This window comes from Oryctolagus cuniculus, chromosome 5 (genome assembly GCF_051225735.1).
Source record: "Oryctolagus cuniculus isolate XC-2025 breed Fujian yellow rabbit chromosome 5, ASM5122573v1, whole genome shotgun sequence".
NCBI lineage: Eukaryota > Metazoa > Chordata > Mammalia > Lagomorpha > Leporidae > Oryctolagus > Oryctolagus cuniculus.
Genome location: NC_142871.1, coordinates 152223757 through 152233729, shown reverse-complemented (window position 1 = coordinate 152233729; position 9973 = coordinate 152223757). Strand labels below are relative to the sequence as shown.

Genomic DNA, 9973 nt, shown 5'->3' with positions numbered 1-9973 from the left:
TGGAGGAGCATCTAGGCCAGGAAGCCTAGGGTGGGTGGCCCGAAGGCCACGTGCCCTTGAGGCACGAGGCTACAGCAAGCCCCCTCCTGGCAAGAGGCCAGGGAAAAAGAGAAGGGCCAGACACACCAGCTTTTAACCCACTTCCAAAAGGGAGTGGTTAATTAACCTGATTGGCTGGTGGGCACTCAGGTGTGGCCAGGTAGGGGGATGAGGTCACACAGGGGCGTGGTGAAGGTGTGGTCTTCCAGCTCACAAACCTAATCGATTTTAACCTGTATGCCTGCCTACTTCACACCTATGTGGGAGACCAGGAAGAAGCTCTTGGTTTTGGATTGGTATAGCTCCGGCTGTTGCGGCCATCTGGGAGTGAACCAAAGGATGGAAGACCTCTCTCTCTCTCCGCTTCTCCTCTCTCTGTGTAACTATGATTTTCAAGTAAAATAAATAAATCTTAAAAAAAAAAAAAAAAAAGAGAGAGCTGCAAGAGAGCCAGAGAAAGAAAGGAAGGCACTCCAGGACCAAGGGTCCAGCAGAGGTGGACAACCACGGGAAAAGAACACATTTTGGACAAAATAAATTTAACAGTTTCTTTGAGCAAGGCATAATTTGCAAGGCAGGCAGCCTGAGCAGTAAGAATCAGGCCAGAAAAAGGCTGAGGAAAGCAGAAACCAGGGACAAAAAAGGATCAGTTGTTTCAAAGTAACTCTTGAGAAGATTAGAGCAGAGGCAACTTCCTTATCATGTTGGCTAACATTTGCTTGTTTCAGGTTTGACTGTTTTCTCCTCTTCCTCCCTGTCCTGCTTCCTCTGTCTCAGCTTACTTGGCTGGAGCGTTCAGGACTTTAGCACAAGTGACCCCATTTTGGTTGGGTCTGTTAGAGCACGATACAGGGGCTCAGTCCAAACCAGTGGCCGCCAATCAATTTAACAGCTATGAGTTCCTTTTGTTACCGGAGAAATTGCAGGGTTCTTGTCTTCGCACAAGAAAGAATTCAGGCGTGAGACAGAGAGTAGTGGGAGGTAAAATAGCAAGGTTTATTAGGGAAGGGACATCCATAAGGATGGATGGGCACCCCTCCAGACAGAGCCTGAGAGACTGGGGGGGGGGGGAAGGAGCGAGGTTACATGTTGAGAGGAGAGATTACACCTGGCCAGACCAGGTGGGCGGCTCAGCAGAGAGGCAGAGGGCAGAGAGCCCTGTCCGGTTGAGGCCGGGGGTTTTTAAGGAGATGGGTCTCTGTCTTCACACATTTCCTCCTGAAACAAAGAATTTTATGGCTGTAAATACTAAGAAGCTCCTATCTGAGTTTTCCCTTGAAGGTATCAGACAGGAGGAAGCCTAGCTGGCGCCATCCCGGGTTCAGAGGAAGGGTGAGCAGGACCCCCTAGAGAATGGGGATCAGAGCAGGGTGTTTGAAATGCAGATCCTGGGCTGCATCTGGGAGATTGTGGAAGATTCGTCAGGCAGAAGGGGCGGGGACCCCCACCTGGCAGGTTGTCAGGTAGAAGGGGCAGCCCAGTGTTCGCATCCTGCCCTGCCCCTGAAGCATTATCGGGATAACTTTGAGATGTGGATGCATATGCTGGACGTAGAAGTCTTCTCCGGAGGCCTTTGTCACACACACATAAGCTCATACCTAACTTCCTGCCTAACACTTTTACCAAAGTTTAGGATAATTCCTATTCTCTGACTTAGCTGGAGAGAGAAGGGGAATTATTGACCATTTTCTTTCAGAGCTTAGCAAGATTCTTTCTGTAAAGAGCGAGGGAGCAAATATTTTATGGCTTCTCTATTGATAGCCTTTGTTCATTTGTTTGTTATAATCATTAAAAAGATATAAAAGCCTTTCTTAGCTCCCAGGCAGCCCCAAACACGCCTTCGCCCAGAGTTGGCCTGAGCGTTGTATTTACGTTGGAGGCTTAACACCTCAAACTAAACGGAAATCAGAAGGAATGAAGCTTTAGAGATAGTGTAGCAGGATTCATGTACAGAGACAAGACACCAAGGCCTTGAACAGCAAGTAGTCTTTATTAGTTATGCTGGCATAAGGCCCAGGTGGAATTTCTTATCCAAAAGCCTGAGCCCAGAACAAAGAGGGGTTTTTCCTTATACATGGTTTTAGCCTTTGTCTCCCTTATATGGCTACATGCATACATTTGATTGCATATTCTTTTTATTTTATTTTATTTTTTGCAGAGAGACAGAGAGAGAGTTATAGACAGTGAGAGAGAGAGAGCAGAAAGGTCTTCCTTCTGTTGATTCACCCCCAAATGGCCACTACGGCTGGCGCGCTTCACTGATCCAAAGCCAGGAGCCAGGTGCTTCCTCCTGGTCTCCCATGCAGGTGCAGGCCCAAGCACTTGGGCCATCCTCCACTGCACTCCCTGGCCACAGCAGAGAGCTGGCCTGGAAGAGGGGCAACCGGGACAGAATCTGGTGCCCCGACCGGGACTAGAATCCGGTGTGCCGGCGCCGCAAGGCGGAGGATTAGCCTAGTGAGCCACAGCGCCAGCCTTGATTGCATATTCTAATGTTACATGGCAGCCATAGGAATTGATACAATGCGGCCCATGTGTAGGTAGTTACTAATGATGGTTTGTTTTTCACACACATACTGAGCTATCTGGCGAGGTTGAACACCATTGCTCTGTACTGACGAGCAGAGCCTGAAATGGTTCCATATAAGCAGACAGGGACAGCAGCTGAAGCACTCATAGGCAAGCGGATAGCAGCCACATCTCATTCCCAGGACAGACTCCTCCCTTATTCTTCTTCTGACCTTGGGAAGGCCTCTACCGCAGCTTCAATCGTGTCAGTTAGAAACACGTGTACACCGGCGCCATGGCTCACTAGGCTAATCCTCTGCCTTGCGGCGCCAGCACACCGGGTTCTAATCCCGGTCCGGGCGCCAGATTCTGTCCCAGTTGCCCCTCTTCCAGGCCAGCTCTCTGCTGTAGTCAGGGAGTACAGTGAAGGATGGCCTAAGTGCTTGGGCCCTGCACCCCATGGGAGACCAGGAGAAGTACCTGGCTCCTGCCATCGGATCCGCACGGTGAGGCGGCCATTGGAGGGTGAACCAATGGCAAAAAAGGAAGACCTTTCTCTCTCTCTCTCTCTCTCTCACTCTGCCTGTCAAAAAAAAAAAAAAAAAAAAAAAGAAAAAGAAAAAAGAAACAAGTGTAACGAAAAGACCAAGGCCTGCGGGGCCACAATAATGGAGTTACTTTCTACCACTTCAAGAAAGACCATTTTCTTGCAAAAGGACTGGATAAATAAGTTTTAAATGGGCACCTGAATGAAAAAGGAGTTCTAGTGGTAAGCAAGGTTCAGCTAAACAGGCTATGAAATGACAAAGGCAGGTATCCTCAGGTGCGAGGACAGTTAGGGCAGGTCGTTCAATTTCCTATTTGCTCAATGCATGTTTCCTCTTTCCAGAATTTATATATAGGATTGATTTCTGGAAAGTAGATTTCTAAAAATTCCATGAAGGGCAGCATTTAAAGGTGCTGCATGGGACACCTGCATCCATAATTAGTGTCTGGATGCAAGTCCTGTCTCTGCTTCTGATTCCAGCTTCCTGCTAACGCACCCCCTGGGAGGCAGCGGGTGATGGCTCCAGTACTGTGGTCCCTGCTACCTATGTGGGAGACCTGGATGGAGTTCCGGGCTCCTGGCTTCAGCCTGGCCCAGCTTTGGCTGTTGTCAGTATTTGATGAATGAACCAGCAGACAGAACATCTCTCTCTCTCTCTCTCTCTTCCTGCCTTTCAGATAAAAAATGAAAATAAATAATAAATGCATTTCTTGCTCTCTTCCTTAGCACTGCCTATGGAGATGACAGTCTTTTTTTTTTTTTTTTTTTTTTTTTTACAGGCAGAGTGGACAATGAGAGAGAGAGAGAGACAGAGAGAAAGGTCTTCCTTTTTGCTGTTGGTTCACCCTCCAATGGCCGCCGCGGCCGGCGCGCTGCGGCCGGCGCACCGTGCCGATCCGATGGCAGGAGCCAGGTGCTTCTCCTGGTCTCCCATGGGGTGCAGGGCCCAAGCACTTGGGCCATCCTCCACTGCACTCCCTGGCCACAGCAGAGAGCTGGCCTGGAAGAGGGGCAACCGGGACAGAATCCGGCGCCCAGACTGGGACTAGAACATGGTGTGCTGGCGCCGCAAGGCAGAGGATTAGCCTAGTGAGCCGCAGCGCCGGCCTGGAGATGACAGTCTTATCATCGTCATGGCTGTCCTCAGGCCCCTGTGAAACCCAAGATCCTCAAAAAAAAAAAAAAAAAAAAAAAAAAAAAACAACCAAGAAGTTCATCCAGCATCAGCATCAGCCAGACCTGTATGTCCAGATTAAATGTAACTGGTACAGACGCTGAAGTATTGACAACAGGGTGCAGAGAAGATTCAAGTGCCAGATCTTGATGCCTACCGCTGGTTACAGAAGAAACAAGAAAACAAAGCACGTGCTTATCTATATGAATAAGTGGATAAACACTACTTTTAATAGAGAGGCTGGCATTGTGGCATAGTGGGTTATGGCATAGTCTGCAATGCCAGTCTCCCATGTGGCAGTCAGTTTAAGTCCTGGCTGCTCCACTTCAATCCAGCTCTCTGCTAATGTGCCTGGGAAAGCAGTGGAGGGTGGCTCAAATGCTTGGGCCCCTGCACCAACGTGGGAGACCTGGAAAAAGTCCTGGCTCCAGCCGTGGCAGCCATTTGGGGAGTGAACCAGCAGGTGGAATATTCTCTCTCTCTCTCTCTCTCTCTCTCTCTCTGTAGCTCTACCTTTCAAATAAATAAAATAAGTCCTTTTAAAAAAAACTTCATAAAAACAAAAATTCAATAAAAATAGGCAAACAGGTTGATATTTTGACAAGAATAAATGTAAAGAAATGAATTCACGGTTCTGGTGCTGTGGCATAGTGGGTAAAGCCACTGCCTGCAGTGCCAGCATCCCATATGGGTGCCAGTTCAAGTCCTGGCTTCTCCTCTTCTGATCCAGCTCTCTGCTGTGGCCCAGGAAGGCAGTGGAGGATGGCCCAAGTCCTTGGGCCCCTGCACCCACCTGGGAGACCTGGAGGAAACTCCTGGCTCCTGGCTTCGGATCTGCGCGGCTCCTTTGCAGCCAACTGGGGAGTGAACCAGCGGATGGAAGACCTCTCTCTCTCTCTCTGCCTCTCCTCCTCTCTCTGTGTAACTCTGACTTTCAAGTAAATAAATCTTTTTATAAAAAAAATGAATTTAGATTTTTAAAAATTCTTTTTTTACAAAAACAGGAAAGGGGTGGCCAGGCTTGTTTACAGCTCATAAACATGACGAATCAAATTAGAAGCTTGGGGTAGGCATCAGTTGCGATGGTTGAGATGCTGCCTGGAATGCTCACAGGGTTTGAGTGCAGCTCCTCCAATTCCAGTTTCCTGTTACTGTGCACCCTGGGGTGCAGCAGGGATGACACAAGTACTGGGACCCCTGACAGGCGATGGGGAGACCCGGATGGCATCCTGGGTTTCTGGAGCAAGCCTGCCCCAACCTTGGCTGTTGTGGGCATCTCAGGACAAACTAGTGTATGGGAAAGGTTTCTCTTTCTGCTTCTCTCTGCCTTTCCTTCCTTCCTTCCTTCCTTCCTTCCTTCCTTCCTTCCTTCCTCTCCTTCTGCCTGGGCCAAATTTCTAAATTTCTGCTACTGAGTTCCTGTGTTTTTTATTTATTTAAAATTCTATTTTTTTTTTGACAGGCAGAGTGGACAGTGAGAGAGAGAGACAGAGAGAAAGGTCTTCCTTTTTGCGCATCGTGCTGATCCGAAGCCAGGAGCCAGGTGCTTATCCTGGTCTCCCATGGGGTGCAGGGCCCAAGCACTTGGGCCATCCTCCACTGCACTCCCTGGCCACAGCAGAGAGCTGGCCTGGAAGAGGGGCAACTGGGACAGAATCCGGCGCCCCGACCAGGACTAGAACCCGGTGTGCCGGCGCCTTAAGGCGGAGGATTAGCCTAGTGAGCCGCGGCGCTGGCCCATATTTATTTGAAATTCTATAAGCAATCTGAAACACATACACAAAAAAATTGTGCGTGTAATGTTTTGATACATGTATACTCTGTGTAATGTCCAATCAGGGTAAATATATTTATCTCTTCAAACATTTAATAATTTACTTATGGTAAACATTCAAAATCCTATCTTTTTCAGTTATTTTTATAAATAAGCATACAGTACAGTATAGTCACCTAGTATGCAATAGAACCTCACGATGTCTTACTCCTATCCAGCTGTAACATAGTGCCTGTTAGTGAACCATCCCCCACTCCCCTCTGTGTCTTTCCTTCTCCAGTCACTGGGCTCAAAATTCTATTTTTAGTTTCTGTGAGGTCATCTTTTTTTAGACTCCACATATGAGTGACATCATGTAATACTTATTCTTCTGTACTTGGGTTACTTCACTTAACATAATGACCTCCAATTCCATCCATATTGTTGCAAAGGACAATATTTCATCTTTTAAAAAAAAAAAAAAGATTGAGCTTTTTATTTGGAAGGCAGAGTGATAGAATGAGAGATTTCTGTCTTCTGTTTCACTCCCCAAATGCCTACAACAGCCACCGCTGGGCCAGGGTGAAGCCTGGAGCCCAGAATTCCATCCAGGTCTCCCTGTGGGTGGCAGGAGCCCAGAAACATGGGCCATCATCCAATGTTTCCCAAGAGCATTAGCAGGGAGCTGGATTGGAAGCAGAGGTAGAACTGGCATTCTACTATGGGATATCAGAATTCCAAGCAGTGACTTAACCCACTGCACCACATCGCCAGCCCCTTATTTACCATTTTTTGTAGTTGTATATATACACCACACTTCCCATTCATTCCTTAAGTGGGTAGATAATTAGGTTGTTTCTATTTCTTGGCTGTTGTGAATAGTGCTGCAATAATACCCACATTACAGGGTACTTTTGAATACTCCGTGAGGTAAGCTATGTAAAACATTTAGAACACAGCTCAATAAATGTTACCTGTTACTGGGCCGGCATCATCCCTTGTGGGTGCTGGTTCAAGTCCCAGCTGCTCTACTTTTTTAAAGATTTATTTGAAAGGCAGAGCCAGAGAGAGCGAGCAAGAGAGCGCAAGCGCCATCTTCCAAGTAGTTGCACTATCCTCTGCTTTCCCAGGCATTAGCAGGGAGCTGGATTGCAAGTGGAGCAGCTAGGACTTGAACCAGTGCCCATATGGGATGCCGACAGAGCCGACAGTGGCTTAATCTGTTATGCCACAGTACCAGTCCCTGTTCCACTTCTGGTCCAGCTCCCTGCTAATGTGCTTGGGAAAGCAGCAGAAGATGGCCCTAGTGCTTGGGCCCCTGCCACCCACATAGGGGACCTTGATGGAGTTCCAGGCTCTAAGCTTTGGCTATTGCAGCCATTTAGGATATGAACCAGTGAATGGGAGATCTGTCTCCTTCTCTCAGTAATTCTTTCTTTCAAATAAAATATTTTTTAAAGATTTATTTATTTACTAGAAAGAGTTACACAGGGAAAGAAGGAGAGGCAGAGAGAGAGGTCTTCCATCTGCTGGTTCACTCCCCAGTTGGCTACGATGGCCAGAGCTGCGCTGATCTGAAGCCAGGAGCTTCCTCTGGGTCTCCCACGCATATGCAGGGGCCCAAGCACTTGGACCATCTTACACTGCTATCCCAGGCCACAGCAGAGAGCTGGATTGGAAGAGGGGCAGCCAGGACTCAAACCAGTGCCTATATAGGCAGCAGCTTTACCCACTACTCCACAACACTGGCCACCTAAAATAAATCTTTTTAAAGAAAACTTACTGTTTTGGGAACTTTACACATGTTTGCATGTGTAGCTGTGTGACATTTTGTTTAATTACGTGTCTTAATAGAAAAGTGCACACTGGAACAGCCCTAAAAAGTATATACAGAAAAAATTCTCCCTCAATTATCAGTCCTTCTTTGGAGAGAACATAGAAATGTGTCTTTCAGGGTTGTGGGCATTTGGCCTAGCAGTTAAGATGCCACCTGGGACCCCTGCATCCATATTGGAGTGCCTGGGTTCCAGTCCCAGCTCCACTTCTGATTCCAGCTTCCTGCTAATGCACACCCTTGGAGACACAAGTAGTTGGATCCCTGCCTCTCTTGTGGGAGACTTGGGTTGAATTCCTGACTTCAGACTTTGATCTGGCCAGCCTGTTGTTGGCATTTGAGGAGTGAGACAAAGAATTGGAGCTCTGTCTCCCAGATTTTGAAAACAGTGTCTCATGTTTATATATAAAGGAGTACATAGGTGTGCCATGTTCTGCACTTTTGCTTTTCCTCCTCACCTACTGTGTTTCTCAGAGACTTTTCTACATCCACACATGTAGAGCTATTCCATTATTTTTAAAGCCATGTGGAACTTCTTTGTATAAGATATACCATAAATTTATTTACCCAGTCCTCAAAGTAAGGTCATTGAGGTCTGTGTTCAGTCTGTTTTCAAACAGTACTGCTTTGGACTTCCTTATAGCTCCACACTGGGGTCATAGAGTTTAAATCCCGGTGCTTCCACTTACTAACTCTGAGACCAGAGGCAAACGTCTTAGCTTCACCATACTGCCTCAAGTGTAAGATGCAGATAACCACAGCACCAAACTCATAAGGTTCTTAAAGGATTAAACGCACAAAGCCTTGCCTGTTGCTCATACATAGCAAGCACTCAACAAGTAAGAAATACTGCTGTCTTTTAGATTCTAGGTTTATATACTTGAGTTTATCTGTAGGGTGAATTCTTAGACCTGAGACTGAGCATCTACATAGGGCCTTTGAAGCCAAGAGCCTGGAACTCCATCTGGGTCTCCCACATGGGTGCAGGCGCCCAAGCACTTGGGCCAGCTGCTTCTGCTTTCCCAGACACATTAGCAGGGAGCTGAATCAGAAGTGGAACAGCCAAGTCTCCAACCAGTGCTCATATGAATGCCAATGTCATAGGCAGTGGCTTAACCTGCCATGTCACAACGCCAGCCCCTAGAAAAAAATCTTCAAAACATTTGACATGACTTAAAGTGAAATTGTGGGAGTGTAACTGGGACAGCCTAACCTTCACATCACTTGTTGAAAGCGTCATGGATGGAAGACTGTTTACAGAGCTGCGTGGAGGGTTCAGGTGAAGCACCCAACGACAGGCAACCCCAGGTAGTAGTTTCCATCAGACCTGACTGGGGAAGGTGAGAGCTTGTGCTGGTACATTGTGGAGTAGGGGCCGCCGGCTGGGACCGCCTCACAAGAGCCATGCACCTGGTCAATTGGAAGTTGGCAGCAAAGTATCAGAGATCAGCCCTCTGGGGTACAGAGCACTGTCGAGGCGGGAGTGAATTCCTAGGGGACTATACCAGCACTGAGGACATCTGAGCACTCTGTCAATGTCAAACAAACACCCTTGGATCTGGCAACTCCACTTCTGCGGCAGAACCCACCCATCTGGATCCACTCACCCCACACACAGAGAGCCAGTCACTGATAGCAGAGAAGCAGACTTCGTTATTACAAAGTGCAGAGCAAGGGGCACAGCTGCAAACACTTAACTCCTGGACTGCCCTGGGGTTAAGGGCAAGCAAGGGCTCTTAAAGATTGTGAAACTGGGGATGGGAGCTGCACGGTCAGCTCATGGGTAGATCTCTGATTGGTCCACAGTGTTTGTGGGCCTCCTCTGATTGGTCAGTAATATGTGTGCTTTTGGGCATGTTGATGCTGGCCAAGTGGACTCTGGTCAGGCTGAGGGTTATGTGCAGACTGTTGTCACTGTTTGCTCAGGGCCTAGTGTTCCTGGGGTTGGGGGAACCCTTAATGGCATGGTAGGTCTGGTGAGCTGGAGATACCTGTAAGGCACCATGCCCCACCTGCCACCACCCCATGTGTATCCTTTTTTTTTTTTTTAATTTTATTTAGGTTTATTTATTTATTTGAAAGTCAGTTACGAGGCTGGCACTGTGGCACAGTGAGTTA

At 47.7% G+C, this 9973-nt stretch overlaps 1 long non-coding RNA gene across 1 annotated transcript; it reads right to left on the bottom strand.

Moving 5' to 3' along the window:
* Positions 1-1011: 1011 nt before the first annotated feature.
* On the bottom strand, positions 1012-9741 carry LOC149126793 (uncharacterized). The gene is made up of 2 exons (XR_016234258.1): positions 9463-9741; positions 1012-1257 (listed from the first exon to the last, which is right to left on the bottom strand). It is a non-coding gene; the product is annotated as an uncharacterized LOC149126793 (long non-coding RNA).
* Between the last annotated feature and the right edge of the window lie 232 nt (positions 9742-9973).